The following is a 15911-nucleotide window of genomic DNA, read 5'->3' as shown; positions in this document are numbered from 1 at the left end:
GGGATTCAAGCTTCAGGAGGCTAATTTGCATATTCCAGGTGCCTTCTGGGAGAAGCGAAGTCTCCCTAAGCTAGAAGATCGTTGGGTACAGCCGGGACCAGCTGCTTCGAAAGCATCACCAAACCAGGGATTCAAGCTTCAGGAGGCTAATTTGCATATTCCAGGTGCCTTCTGGGAGAAGCGAAGTCTCCCTAAGCTAGAAGATCGTTGGGTACAGCCGGGACCAGCTGCTTCGAAAGCATCACCAAACCAGGGATTCAAGCTTCAGGAGGCTAATTTGCATATTCCAGGTGCCTTCTGGGAGAAGCGAAGTCTCCCTAAGCTAGAAGATCGTTGGGTACAGCCGGGACCAGCTGCTTCGAAAGCATCACCAAACCAGGGATTCAAGCTTCAGGAGGCTAATTTGCATATTCCAGGTGCCTTCTGGGAGAAGCGAAGTCTCCCTAAGCTAGAAGATCGTTGGGTACAGCCGGGACCAGCTGCTTCGAAAGCATCACCAAACCAGGGATTCAAGCTTCAGGAGGCTAATTTGCATATTCCAGGTGCCTTCTGGGAGAAGCGAAGTCTCCCTAAGCTAGAAGATCGTTGGGTACAGCCGGGACCAGCTGCTTCGAAAGCATCACCAAACCAGGGATTCAAGCTTCAGGAGGCTAATTTGCATATTCCAGGTGCCTTCTGGGAGAAGCGAAGTCTCCCTAAGCTAGAAGATCGTTGGGTACAGCCGGGACCAGCTGCTTCGAAAGCATCACCAAACCAGGGATTCAAGCTTCAGGAGGCTAATTTGCATATTCCAGGTGCCTTCTGGGAGAAGCGAAGTCTCCCTAAGCTAGAAGATCGTTGGGTACAGCCGGGACCAGCTGCTTCGAAAGCATCACCAAACCAGGGATTCAAGCTTCAGGAGGCTAATTTGCATATTCCAGGTGCCTTCTGGGAGAAGCGAAGTCTCCCTAAGCTAGAAGATCGTTGGGTACAGCCGGGACCAGCTGCTTCGAAAGCATCACCAAACCAGGGATTCAAGCTTCAGGAGGCTAATTTGCATATTCCAGGTGCCTTCTGGGAGAAGCGAAGTCTCCCTAAGCTAGAAGATCGTTGGGTACAGCCGGGACCAGCTGCTTCGAAAGCATCACCAAACCAGGGATTCAAGCTTCAGGAGGCTAATTTGCATATTCCAGGTGCCTTCTGGGAGAAGCGAAGTCTCCCTAAGCTAGAAGATCGTTGGGTACAGCCGGGACCAGCTGCTTCGAAAGCATCACCAAACCAGGGATTCAAGCTTCAGGAGGCTAATTTGCATATTCCAGGTGCCTTCTGGGAGAAGCGAAGTCTCCCTAAGCTAGAAGATCGTTGGGTACAGCCGGGACCAGCTGCTTCGAAAGCATCACCAAACCAGGGATTCAAGCTTCAGGAGGCTAATTTGCATATTCCAGGTGCCTTCTGGGAGAAGCGAAGTCTCCCTAAGCTAGAAGATCGTTGGGTACAGCCGGGACCAGCTGCTTCGAAAGCATCACCAAACCAGGGATTCAAGCTTCAGGAGGCTAATTTGCATATTCCAGGTGCCTTCTGGGAGAAGCGAAGTCTCCCTAAGCTAGAAGATCGTTGGGTACAGCCGGGACCAGCTGCTTCGAAAGCATCACCAAACCAGGGATTCAAGCTTCAGGAGGCTAATTTGCATATTCCAGGTGCCTTCTGGGAGAAGCGAAGTCTCCCTAAGCTAGAAGATCGTTGGGTACAGCCGGGACCAGCTGCTTCGAAAGCATCACCAAACCAGGGATTCAAGCTTCAGGAGGCTAATTTGCATATTCCAGGTGCCTTCTGGGAGAAGCGAAGTCTCCCTAAGCTAGAAGATCGTTGGGTACAGCCGGGACCAGCTGCTTCGAAAGCATCACCAAACCAGGGATTCACAGCTTCAGGAGGCTAATTTGCATATTCCAGGTGCCTTCTGGGAGAAGCGAAGTCTCCCTAAGCTAGAAGATCGTTGGGTACAGCCGGGACCAGCTGCTTCGAAAGCATCACCAAACCAGGGTTCAAGCTTCAGGAGGCTAATTTGCATATTCCAGGTGCCTTCTGGGAGAAGCGAAGTCTCCCTAAGCTAGAAGATCGTTGGGTACAGCCGGGACCAGCTGCTTCGAAAGCATCACCAAACCAGGGATTCAAGCTTCAGGAGGCTAATTTGCATATTCCAGGTGCCTTCTGGGAGAAGCGAAGTCTCCCTAAGCTAGAAGATCGTTGGGTACAGCCGGGACCAGCTGCTTCGAAAGCATCACCAAACCAGGGATTCAAGCTTCAGGAGGCTAATTTGCATATTCCAGGTGCCTTCTGGGAGAAGCGAAGTCTCCCTAAGCTAGAAGATCGTTGGGTACAGCCGGGACTAGCTGCTTCGAAAGCATCACCAAACCGGCGCGCGAATTTTTGCCTGTAGGACATTATTGCAAGAGAGCTTGGCTGAGTAGATTACACAAGAAGGAAAACACACAGCAAGTCAGCAGGATCTAGGAGCAACATGGCAGATGTGACAACCTACATGGTGAGCTGCAGCATGTGCTACATGTTCACAGATCGACCAGAAGAAGAATCCAATTTCACCTGTCAGAAGTGTAGACTAGTGGCCCTTTTAGAAGAAAAGGTGCGGGGTCTGGAAGAAAGAATAGCAACTTTGAAACTCATCAAAGAGAATGAAGACTTTCTAGACAGAACAGAAGCATCTCTACTGGTCACAGAAGGTGCAAAAAGTGTCAGAGAACCTCCAAAAGCAGATGAGTGGAAGCATGTGACCAAAAGAAGCAAGAAGACCATGGAGAAATCACCAACCACACAACTGAAGAACCGATATCAAATCTTTGTAGAGGATGAAGATGGCACACCTAAGAATGAAGCAATACCAGCAAGCAAAAAAGAAAAGGGCACACAGCAACAAGTGACAGCAAAAAGTACAGCCAAGAAGCAACGAAGAGTGGTGGTGGTGGGAGACTCACTACTGAGAGGCACCGAAGCAGCCATCTGCAGACCGGACATAACTGCAAGAGAAGTATGCTGCCTTCCAGGTGCGATGATCAAGGATGTGACCGATAGGATACCAAAGCTCTTCAGCTCCAAGGACGTCCACCCATTTCTTCTGATACATGTTGGCACCAATGACACGGCAAGGAAGGACCTACCGACAATCTGCAAGGACTTTGAAGAGTTGGGGAAGAAAGTAAAGGAACTGGATGCACAGGTAGTTTTTTCTTCTATCCTTCCAGTAGACGGGCATGGCACCAGGAGATGGAACAGGATCCTTGATGCAAACAACTGGCTAAGACGATGGTGCAGACAACAAGGATTTGGATTCCTGGACCACGGTGTGAATTACTGGTATGATGGACTCCTCGCCAGAGACGGACTACACCTCAACAAACCTGGGAAACACACATTCGCCAGAAGACTCGCTACACTCATCAGGAGGGCGTTAAACTAGAAGAAGAGGGGACGGGAAGAAAAACATTAGACTCGAACAAAGACGACCCAGGAAAACATACTCAGAAGGGAGGTAAGAACATTTCTAAAACAATCCACAGTGAGGAGATTGGAACAAAACAAAATCCTCTAAACTGCATGCTCGCAAACGCCAGAAGCCTGACAAACAAGATGGAAGAACTAGAAGCAGAAATATCTACAGGTAACTTTGACATAGTGGGAATAACCGAGACATGGTTAGATGAAAGCTATGACTGGGCAGTTAACTTACAGGGTTACAGTCTGTTTAGAAAGGATCGTAAAAATCGGAGAGGAGGAGGGGTTTGTCTCTATGTAAAGTCTTGTCTAAAGTCCACTTTAAGGGAGGATATTAGCGAAGGGAATGAGGATGTCGAGTCCATATGGGTTGAAATTCATGGAGGGAAAAATGGTAACAAAATTCTCATTGGAGTCTGTTACAAACCCCCAAATATAACAGAAAGCATTGAAAGTCTACTTCTAAAGCAGATAGATGAAGCTGCAACCCATAATGAGGTCCTGGTTATGGGGGACTTTAACTACCCGGATATTAACTGGGAAACAGAAACCTGTGAAACCCATAAAGGCAACAGGTTTCTGCTAATAACCAAGAAAAATTATCTTTCACAATTGGTGCAGAATCCAACCAGAGGAGCAGCACTTTTAGACCTAATACTATCTAATAGACCTGACAGAATAACAAATCTGCAGGTGGTTGGGCATTTAGGAAATAGCGACCACAATATTGTGCAGTTTCACCTGTCTTTCACTAGGGGGACTTGTCAGGGAGTCACAAAAACATTGAACTTTAGGAAGGCAAAGTTTGACCAGCTTAGAGATGCCCTTAATCTGGTAGACTGGGACAATATCCTCAGAAATGAGAATACAGATAATAAATGGGAAATGTTTAAGAACATCCTAAATAGGCAGTGTAAGCGGTTTATACCTTGTGGGAATAAAAGGACTAGAAATAGGAAAAACCCAATGTGGCTAAACAAAGAAGTAAGACAGGCAATTAACAGTAAAAAGAAAGCATTTGCACTACTAAAGCAGGATGGCACCATTGAAGCTCTAAAAAACTATAGGGAGAAAAATACTTTATCTAAAAAACTAATTAAAGCTGCCAAAAAGGAAACAGAGAAGCACATTGCTAAGGAGAGTAAAACTAATCCCAAACTGTTCTTCAACTATATCAATAGTAAAAGAATAAAAACTGAAAATGTAGGCCCCTTAAAAAATAGTGAGGAAAGAATGGTTGTAGATGACGAGGAAAAAGCTAACATATTAAACACCTTCTTCTCCACGGTATTCACGGTGGAAAATGAAATGCTAGGTGAAATCCCAAGAAACAATGAAAACCCTATATTAAGGGTCACCAATCTAACCCAAGAAGAGGTGCGAAACCGGCTAAATAAGATTAAAATAGATAAATCTCCGGGTCCGGATGGCATACACCCACGAGTACTAAGAGAACTAAGTAATGTAATAGATAAACCATTATTTCTTATTTTTAGTGACTCTATAGCGACAGGGTCTGTTCCGCAGGACTGGCGCATAGCAAATGTGATGCCAATATTCAAAAAGGGCTCTAAAAGTGAACCTGGAAATTATAGGCCAGTAAGTCTAACCTCTATTGTTGGTAAAATATTTGAAGGGTTTCTGAGGGATGTTATTCTGGATTATCTCAATGAGAATAACTGTTTAACTCCATATCAGCATGGGTTTATGAGAAATCGCTCCTGTCAAACCAATCTAATCAGTTTTTATGAAGAGGTAAGCTATAGACTGGACCACGGTGAGTCATTGGACGTGGTATATCTCGATTTTTCCAAAGCGTTTGATACCGTGCCGCACAAGAGGTTGGTACACAAAATGAGAATGCTTGGTCTGGGGGAAAATGTGTGTAAATGGGTTAGTAACTGGCTTAGTGATAGAAAGCAGAGGGTGGTTATAAATGGTATAGTCTCTAACTGGGTCGCTGTGACCAGTGGGGTACCGCAGGGGTCAGTATTGGGACCTGTTCTCTTCAACATATTCATTAATGATCTGGTAGAAGGTTTACACAGTAAAATATCGATATTTGCAGATGATACAAAACTATGTAAAGCAGTTAATACAAGAGAAGATAGTATTCTGCTACAGATGGATCTGGATAAGTTGGAAACTTGGGCTGAAAGGTGGCAGATGAGGTTTAACAATGATAAATGTAAGGTTATACACATGGGAAGAGGGAATCAATATCACCATTACACACTGAACGGGAAACCACTGGGTAAATCTGACAGGGAGAAGGACTTGGGGATCCTAGTTAATGATAAACTTACCTGGAGCAGCCAGTGCCAGGCAGCAGCTGCCAAGGCAAACAGGATCATGGGGTGCATTAAAAGAGGTCTGGATACACATGATGAGAGCATTATACTGCCTCTGTACAAATCCCTAGTTAGACCGCACATGGAGTACTGTGTCCAGTTTTGGGCACCGGTGCTCAGGAAGGATATAATGGAACTAGAGAGAGTACAAAGGAGGGCAACAAAATTAATAAAGGGGATGGGAGAACTACAATACCCAGATAGATTAGCGAAATTAGGATTATTTAGTCTAGAAAAAAGACGACTGAGGGGCGATCTAATAACCATGTATAAGTATATAAGGGGACAATACAAATATCTCGCTGAGGATCTGTTTATACCAAGGAAGGTGACGGGCACAAGGGGGCATTCTTTGCGTCTGGAGGAGAGAAGGTTTTTCCACCAACATAGAAGAGGATTCTTTACTGTTAGGGCAGTGAGAATCTGGAATTGCTTGCCTGAGGAGGTGGTGATGGCGAACTCAGTCGAGGGGTTCAAGAGAGGCCTGGATGTCTTCCTGGAGCAGAACAATATTGTATCATACAATTATTAGGTTCTGTAGAAGGACGTAGATCTGGGTATTTATTATGATGGAATATAGGCTGAACTGGATGGACAAATGTCTTTTTTCGGCCTTACTAACTATGTTACTATGTTACTATGTTAGATATCAGGGGCAGTGGGTACTTGTTCTTAATGGTGATGGCGTTAAGACCCCTGTAATCTATGCATGGACATAATTCTCCATTCTTCTTCAGCACAAGAAGAACCCAGCCCCTGCAGGTAAAACTGACTTCCTAATTAATCCTCTTGCCAGATTCTCCTGGATGTACTGAGACTTTGCCTCCGTCTCCGGGAGAGATAACGGGTAGACTTAACCATGGGGAGGCTCAGCACCAGGCATTAGGTCAAGAGGATAGTCATAGGGGCGGTGAGGCGGAAGGGTCTCTGCAGCCCTTTTGGAGAACACCTCCACATAGGGCCAATTTTGCTTGGGGAGAAAGGAAAGATCTGCTGGTACCTCAGTAGTAGCAACCTAAATGCACTCCCTCTGACATCTACCCTCACAAGATTCACTCCATTCCAAAATTCTGCCTGTGGGCCACTCTATATGAGGGGAGTGGTACTGCAGCCAAGGTATCCCTAACAGGACCTCATAAATTCCCTCAGGAATGATGAGTAAAGAAATTAACTCCTGATGAGATGACGACATAGATAGAGTAAATGGGATGGTCTGGTGTGTTATCTGTGAGGGCAGTGTCGACCCATTCACAACTCATACGGTCACTGGTTTTGTAAGCATCACCAGGCGTATTGCGTGTCGTTGGGCGAAGACAAATGACATAAAATTTCTCTCCGCCCCGGAATTCACGCAAAGCTCTACCAAATGAGTGGATATGAGCCTATGGTAATTGTCCCCTTAACGGATAGTTTAGAGGAAAATATCGCCGTGTCTAGTGTACCTCCTCCTACAACCACTAGATGCTGACGTTTTCCCGACCACTGGGAACATCTGGAGGCAAGATGTCCTGACTGCCGGCAGACATGACAGACCTTGAGTGCACGAGCGGTCTGGGACTTAGATCCCGCTCGTGCCCAAACAAAGTTGTTAAACCGCACCCTTAAATGTCCAAGTCTTTAAAGACCAAGAGGCGCACGTTAAAACCAGGGAGTCCATCCCAGAGCGAGTCCCATATCGAGATAAATAAAAAAAAAGCACCTCAGAATGTAGTGAAGATTAAATCTTACATTTTATTCTGCCTCCTGTGGCGACGTTTCGGTCCAGAGACCTTTTTCAACCTTCATTAAAACGAAGATCTATCCGAGTAGATACAGCTATTAGCTCCTCCAGTGTGGCGGGAATCTCCCTAATGGCCAAAGCGTCCTTCACATGGTCAGCCAGCGCCCTCCAAAATACAGGGATGAGGGCTTTATCCAACCACTCCAGTTTAGATGCTAAAGTTCGGAAGTGGACAGCTAAATGGCTGACCATGGATGAGCCCTAAGTCAATGCCAACAGCAGGAGCAGAAAAGACCTGTTTCAGAGTGCTCAAGAACAGCGGAGCACTCTGCACCAGATGATTGCCACACTCCCACAGCGGCATAGCCCACTCCAGCGCTCTGTCCGACAGGAGAAATATAATGAATCCCACCTTTGCCTGCTCTGTGGGAAAACATGCAGCCAGGAGCTCGAGGTGTATTGCGCACTGGCTCATGAAAGCCCGACAAAATTTACTATCACTAGAGTATTTATCTGGCAGCGGGAGGCAAGATAAAGTCAGAACAGGGGTGGCAGTGGACAAACTTGCTGCAGCCACGCTAGCAGCCTGAACAGCTATGTTGGTAACATCCACAGCTGAGGTTGTGCGCTCGAGAGCCACCAACCTTCTCTCCAGCTGCTGGATGTACCGCAGTAGTTGCTGTTCGTCCGCCATTACTAGCCAGACCCTGGCGCTACTATACTGATAAGGCTAGCGGAATGCACCAAGTAATAGAAAGATTGATACGAGGTGCGTTCACAGCCCGGGGTCTGCCGTGCACAGATACCTTCTGCAAAGTAATGGCGGATGGACACTGAGCTCACACATGGGTTAAACTTCACCCCGTGTGAAATGTAAGCGACCTCTGTTGCCTCACAGAGTCGCACTGTACACAGAAACTAATACCCTAACTAGGGTTGTGCTTGCTCTGGAACTCTTCTGTGCTAACCACACAAGATGGAATCAGATGCTAAGCCAAGGCTAATTGCCCCCACTGACGCTAGCTGCCTGTCTGAGTTTACAGCCCCAAAGCTAAACAGACTAACACCACATATATACTGAGTGATAGGATATCCAATGGCAACAGCCAAACACAAATGATACTAGCGCATGGCCATGTGGCCATGCGAAACTTTTATAGTTTTAGCACTCCAGGACTTTCCTAGTGGACCAATAGGAGCTGCTGCAGGACCTGAGCATGTGACCCCCGACCTCCAATGAGAGGTCTTCCCTTGGGCATGCTCAGAAGGAGAAAAGCAGAACTTAGTCCCAGGAGCACCTGCTCGCCACCGAACAGTACTGGTTATAATGGCTGAAACTGGAAGGGAAGCAGTAACCAAACGTGCAGTATCTGTCCGAGAAGAATGGGAGACCACAGCAGACATGGTTCGAGATTCCCCCTGTGCAGCAGCAGGAACTCGACACCTTACAACCTGCCCCATAGTTTGCATAATTAATGTCTGCACATACTAAAAAAAATGCACTGCAGAATAATCACATTTTTCAAGTCCCAATAGTGCATGTTTTTGATGTTATTCAGCTAGAAAATAAAAAATTAATTTGAAAATGGTGCCCGCCGTGCCTGCACAGTAGAAGCTATCGGTGTATAGAGCTGTGCTCTAATAGCTGTTACTGCGCATGCGCGGGTGGTACCATCTTTCTGGAGAAGAAGAAAAATTTCCCTTCCCAAGATGGCACCGCCACATGTGCGCAGTATCAGCTCTTGGCTATTTCCGTGGCGGGCACCATTTTCAAACTGATTTTTTTTGTAGCTCAATAACATCAATAACATGTATCAATGTGACATGAAACATCCGATTATGTTGCAGAGCATAATAATGATTATTATGAATGTTCACTCCAGTATATACTTTTATAGCTGCACATAGACTATCCACCATACCATTATGTATGTAATTTAACTAAGTCATCCATCATCTTTGCTAGCAATTCATTAGCCATCATCTAGTTATGTTTAAGTTAATTTACTTACTTTTTTTAATTTAAGTTAATTACTATTGCGTATCCCTATTAGATATTTGTGTGCACAGTGGTTGGATGAAAGATGCAAGAGTCTTTCTGGATCCCTGAAACTCACTCCGCTTTTATGCACACACAATGTTACCTGTAGTAGCCATTCAAACCCATTTGTGTCAACTTCTGTGCATGTTATCAGGCCAAAATCACCAGGGTATGTGAACTTTTGATCAGGGTCATTTGAATGTTTTGGGTTGTCATTATGTTTTAAAAAGAGAAACCATAGCAGTTTGACAATAAATTGCTTCACCCAACCACTAACCATGAGTGGAGAAAAAGTTTTGGTGTTATCACTCATATTCTCTAAAAAAAGGCCAAGAAAGCTAACATTCTGCTGGGGTATGTAAACTTTTGAGCACAACTGTATATGTTAAGTTTTGGATTGTCATTTAACTCTTTTTGTGCTGAACTTATGTACCAATAATTACATCTAATATCTTGTTTTTGTATTTTTCAATGTTGGTATAATCCACTACACTACACTACACTAATCCAAAACTTTTCTTTTAATCTATTTTCATGGTTTTTGATTTAATAAAGTTATGACTTAAAATATAGATTTAATCACTTTTGGAGATTTTGTAATTGAAGAGTAACTTAAATTTCAATATCCCAATCGTTTGTTTGTTGGAAAATTGGGCACTGTCAAAAGTGTCAGTCAGTTTCTTATTCAGAGTGGGCGCTGTGGAAGTAGCTTTTGGAAAAACAAGCATTTTTCCTGCAGATATTTAGGTTTGCAGATTTCTAAACAAAATTTATCAAAGCAAATCAATATCAAAGTAAATCAATCTGTGCAAGTGGCTAATTAATCTGACTGAAATCTCTCTTTTCTGCCAGAGAACGCGTGCTTGAAAATGTAAAGGAATAGTCTCATTCCCCTTTTTCTATTTTTGCTATTCTTTTTATTTGTTGAAAGTTTCAATAGCTTGAAAGCAAAAAAAAAATTTTTTTTATTAAAAATATGTATGTATATATATATATATATATATATATATATATATACAGTGGGGCAAAAAAGTATTTAGTCAGTCAGCAATAGTGCAAGTTCCACCACTTAAAAAGATGAGTAGTAATGGCACTTGTTTAAACTTGTTATCAGTATAAAAAGACACCTGTGCACACCCTCAAACAGTCTGACTCCAAACTCCACTATGGTGAAGACCAAAGAGCTGTCAAAGGACACCAGAAACAAAATTGTAGCCCTGCACCAGGCTGGGAAGACTGAATCTGCAATAGCCTACCAGCTTGGAGTGAAGAAATCAACAGTGGGAGCAATAATTAGAAAATGGAAGACATACAAGACCACTGATAATCTCCCTCGATCTGGGGCTCCACGCAAAATCCCTCCCCGGGGGGTCAGAATGATCACAAGAACGGTGAGCAAAAATCCCAGAACCACGTGGGGGGACCTAGTGAATGAACTGCAGAGAGCTGGGACCAATGTAACAAGGCCTACCATAAGTAACACACTATGCCACCATGGACTCAGATCCTGCAGTGCCAGACGTGTCCCACTGCTTAAGCCAGTACATGTCCGGGCCCGTCTGAAGTTTGCTAGAGAGCATTTGGATGATCCAGAGAAGTTTTGGGAGAATGTCCTATGGTCTGATGAAACCAAACTGGAACTGTTTGGTAGAAACACAACTTGTCGTGCTTGGAGGAAAAAGAATACTGAGTTGCATCCATCAAACACCATACCTACTGTAAAGCATGGTGGTGGAAACATCATGCTTTGGGGCTGTTTCTCTGCAAAGGGGCCAGGACGACTGATCCGGGTACATGAAAGAATGAATGGGGCCATGTATCGTGAGATTTTGAGTGCAAACTTCGTTCCATCAGCAAGGGCATTGAAGATGAAACGTGGCTGGGTCTTTCAACATGACAATGATCCAAAGCACACCGCCAGGGCAACGAAGGAGTGGCTTTGTAAGAAGCATTTCAAGGTCCTGGAGTGGCCTAGCCAGTCTCCAGATCTCAACCCAATAGAAAACCTTTGGAGGGAGTTTAAAGTCCGTGTTACCAAGCGAAAAGCCAAAAACATCACTGCTCTAGAGGAGATCTGCATGGAGGAATGGGCCAACATACCAACAACAGTGTGTGGCAACCTTGTGAAAACTTACAGAAAACGTTTGACCTCTGTCATTGCCAACAAAGGATATATTACAAAGTATTGAGATAAAATTTTGTTTCTGACCAAATACTTATTTTCCACCATAATATGCAAATAAAATGTTAAAAAAACAGACAATGCGATTTTATGAATTTTTTTTCCTCAGTTTGTCTCCCATAGTTGAGGTCTACCTATGATGTAAATTACAGACGCCTCTCATCTTTTTAAGTGGTGTAACTTGCACTATTGCTGACTGACTAAATACTTTTTTGCCCCACTGTGTATATATATATATATATATATATATATATATATATATATATATATATATATATATATATATATATGGAAAAGCTTTAAGCAAGTAAGGAAAAAGTGGTGTAAAGCAAACAATGCCTTAAAAAGTAGAAGTCTGCAAAGTTTATTTTATTCAACTATCATTGATGAATTTGATCTAATAATATTGGACAAAAATTTTAAAATGATGATATTGTGAGTATAATGGAGACATGACCTGATGATAGCTGTGACTGGACTGTTAATTTGTATGACTACAGTCTGTTCAGGAATGACCGCATATATGAGCAAGGGGAAGAGGTTTGTTTACATGTGAAATCAACCCTAAAATCCATCATGCATGATAATATATATGAGGCCATTGAAAATGTAGGGTCCCTGTGGGTGAAGATAATTGGATGGAGAAAGAATAATAAAATACCGATAAGGGCTTGTTATAAGCCTCCAAATAAAAAAGAATCAGCAAATAGATGAGGCAGCAAATCAGGGCGAAGATATTATCAACTGCCTTGATTTATATTGGGGAGCAGTAACCTGCAGGCCGAGCAAAGGAAATAGGTTTGTGACAACAATAAAAGATAATTGCCTTTCATAACTGGTTATGAGCCAACAAGAAGAGCAGGGGCACGTCTATAACTAATTTTAACCAATTGGCTAGACAGAATATCAAATACGGGTTGGGGTCACTTGAGTAATAGTGATCACAAAAATAATACATTTTCAAGTATCCTTGAATAAGATGTATAGTAGGGGGGCTACACAGACACTAAACTTCAGGAAGGAAAATTTCTAAAGGATTATAGATGATCTATATATACAATAAACCGGGACATTGTCCTTGGAAATAAAAGTATACAAAGCAAATAGCATACTTTTTTAAGCATCCAGATTAGGTCCTGTTTACAATATGTAACCTATAGTAACCTAGTAACATAGTAACATAGTTAGTAAGGCCGAAAAAAGACATTTGTCCATCCAGTTCAGCCTATATTCCATCATAATAAATCCCCAGATCTACGTCCTTCTACAGAACCTAATAATTGTATGATACAATATTGTTCTGCTCCAGGAAGACATCCAGGCCTCTCTTGAACCCCTCGACTGAGTTCGCCACCACCACCTCCTTTATGGAAATTAACAAGCTAGAAATAGGAAGAAACCACTATGGTAAAAAAGATCTGTAAGGTTTCCAATTAATATATAAAAAAGAAAGTATTTAGGGAACTAAAGCAAGAGGGTAGTGATGAAGAATTAGCCCCTTAACCCCCAATGGTGGTTTGCATGTTAATGACTGGGCCAATTTTTACCATTCTGACCACTGTCCCTTTATGAGGTTATAACTCTGGAACGCTTGCATGAATATGTTATTCTGACATTGTTTTCTTGTGACATATTGTGCTTCGTGATATTGGTAACATTTCTTCGATATTACTTGCATTTATTTGTGAGAAAACTGAAATATGGCCAAAATTTTGAAAACACCTTTACTATCATTATATTTACTCAATGCGTTCCGCCAGCCCTAACAACAATATCCCTGTAAGGCCCTGTAAGTTTTCCACACACTCATTGACTTGCATGGCCAAGTGTGATCCTAATATCTCATACAACTCGGGCATGCAGCATTTTTTTTCTCAGACAGTCTTTGTCCAAGAAAAAAATCGGACATGTGCATGGCCACTTAGACTAACATTGGCCAAGTGATTTCCTATGCTTTGTCAGATAAATAAAGCACCTGCAGTCTCTTGACTGCTCACCTCTCCAGCATCTCCACACCTCACTGTCACATGTCCAATTCTCATTGCATCTTCTTATCACTGCCGAAAGCATTGAATCCAAGCCTATTCATACTAGATCAGAAATTACAGTTCTGATGAGTCCCGGGATGGTTCTGTATAAGCACAATTAAGGCCATGACATCATGATATCACAATGTGCATTATGATCTTGCTAGGGGATTCAGTGTTCACAACAGTGATAAGATTATGCATCGAAGACTGGAAGAATAACGGTGCAGAGTGGAGGTGCCAAAGAGCTGGAAAAGTGTTTTATTTATTGCTTAACTTATTGATGGACTTTTTGTGATACAGCAGCTGCCATTTTGGTGAATCCACATGGAAATTAATGACATAAAAATCACCATTTTGACAATGCAATATTCGAGAAGAATTAAAATCCACTAAAATATAATTTGCTCATGTCTAGAGCCCAAACCATAGGCAGCATGAATCACAGCCTGGCTGTGCAATTGCTGCCAGGTATAATATTTTCAGAAACACTCATTTCAAAGATATTATACTTTTAAGATCAAGCCAGATTAGTCTGGCTTAACTCTAGACTGCTCTCTCCAGCGCTGTAGCAGGTGATTGACAGGTCACTCACTATGTACACGCAAGAGACTTGTCAATCACCAGCTTCGGTGCTGTCAGAAGCCAGAAATGGACTGCGCTGGACTAGTCTGTTATTAAAGCTGGACTCACCTGAAATGCACATGCTCTTTTCTTAACCGAGGAACGTGACTGCATGTGTTTTTAGCCATGATTTATTAAAGGAATTACATTTTTATACAAGGTGCTGGAATTTTATCAACATTGTGGATTCATTACCACTACTTAAAGATCTAGTAGCTTTTTTGCACCTGCCGCTTGGATCATTACACCGGATTCTCTAAAACATGGACTGCTAGATCAATGAACTGATTTTTAATTTGGTTAAAAAAATGGCATCAAGGTATAACACTGGAGATGAGAGAATCTTTTGAAATTCAAATTTTCTGGTTACTTAAAATCAATTTGCAATGAATTGCTTAATTAAAAAGCCTCAGTTGCCTGGGAAATATGCATATAATACTCTGAATTATCTTTGGAGTTTATTGAACGCATTTTGAGCTCTGAAATGCTAACAATCTGCTTTAGTCAGATTATATGTATTACAATTATGGAGACAGGAGTTAGGTACCAGATCACTGGGGCAATCATACTGTATATCCAAAGTGGTGGTAATTTTTCAGATTTGAAAAAAGAAAAAACTTCAGCAAAATGTTCAAGTATTTCAGGTAAAGCATTGGGTAAGATGTTGGGTTTTAGATGTCTAATTCGCAGACAAATCCAATTGGAGTAAACAGCTAAAATTTTAAAATGGCTATTAGCTCCGTAATATTGAAACCAGCATATAGTTATGGTATTGGCATTAGAGACTATATCTCTCAAAATTCCCAATATGCCATTGTTCTTATATCAATGTATATAGTTTAATCACCATGTCGTGCATTCGCACCATAGATTGATGGAACTACTGAAAAAATTCATAATGGTATGCTTCCCGTTTTAGGAAACCAACATCTGGCTATTATGACTGTTAAGATTCTTCTGGAGAATTCCTTAAATCGCTATAATTGACATCACATTATAATAGAGCCTGTAAGCTCTCAGTGCTATTACACATCCATGGCACTAATGCACTGTATTAGATCAATTCAAATCATATGATGGAACAATGGATATTTGAAACGTTATATTCGATTTTCTTAGTGTTATGCCATAATGCAGCACAATGGCTGACGAAGTCCTATAGAGTATTAAATCTATTTCTCCCTAGTCAGCATGATCCATAATACAGCCCTGTGCATTTTATCATCCTCTATATGACTGCCATGATCATCAGGGTCTAGCAGACTCTTTATAATATACGTAAGAATTGATAGTATGATATTCACACAATAGACATGGTCTTTTGCAGGACTAAGTGATGTTTTTATTGGTTCCATTTTCATTCACATGACATATTTTGATCGCTTTCTATTCCGATTTTGGGACGACAAAATGAACAAAAAACATCTTTTAGGAATGTTTTTTATGTTTTTTTATTCCCTTCCATGTTTCATAAAATTGA

The sequence above is a fragment of the Ranitomeya imitator genome, chromosome 3, assembly GCF_032444005.1.
Source record: "Ranitomeya imitator isolate aRanImi1 chromosome 3, aRanImi1.pri, whole genome shotgun sequence".
Lineage (NCBI taxonomy): Eukaryota > Metazoa > Chordata > Amphibia > Anura > Dendrobatidae > Ranitomeya > Ranitomeya imitator.
This window is presented reverse-complemented; position numbering follows the sequence as displayed.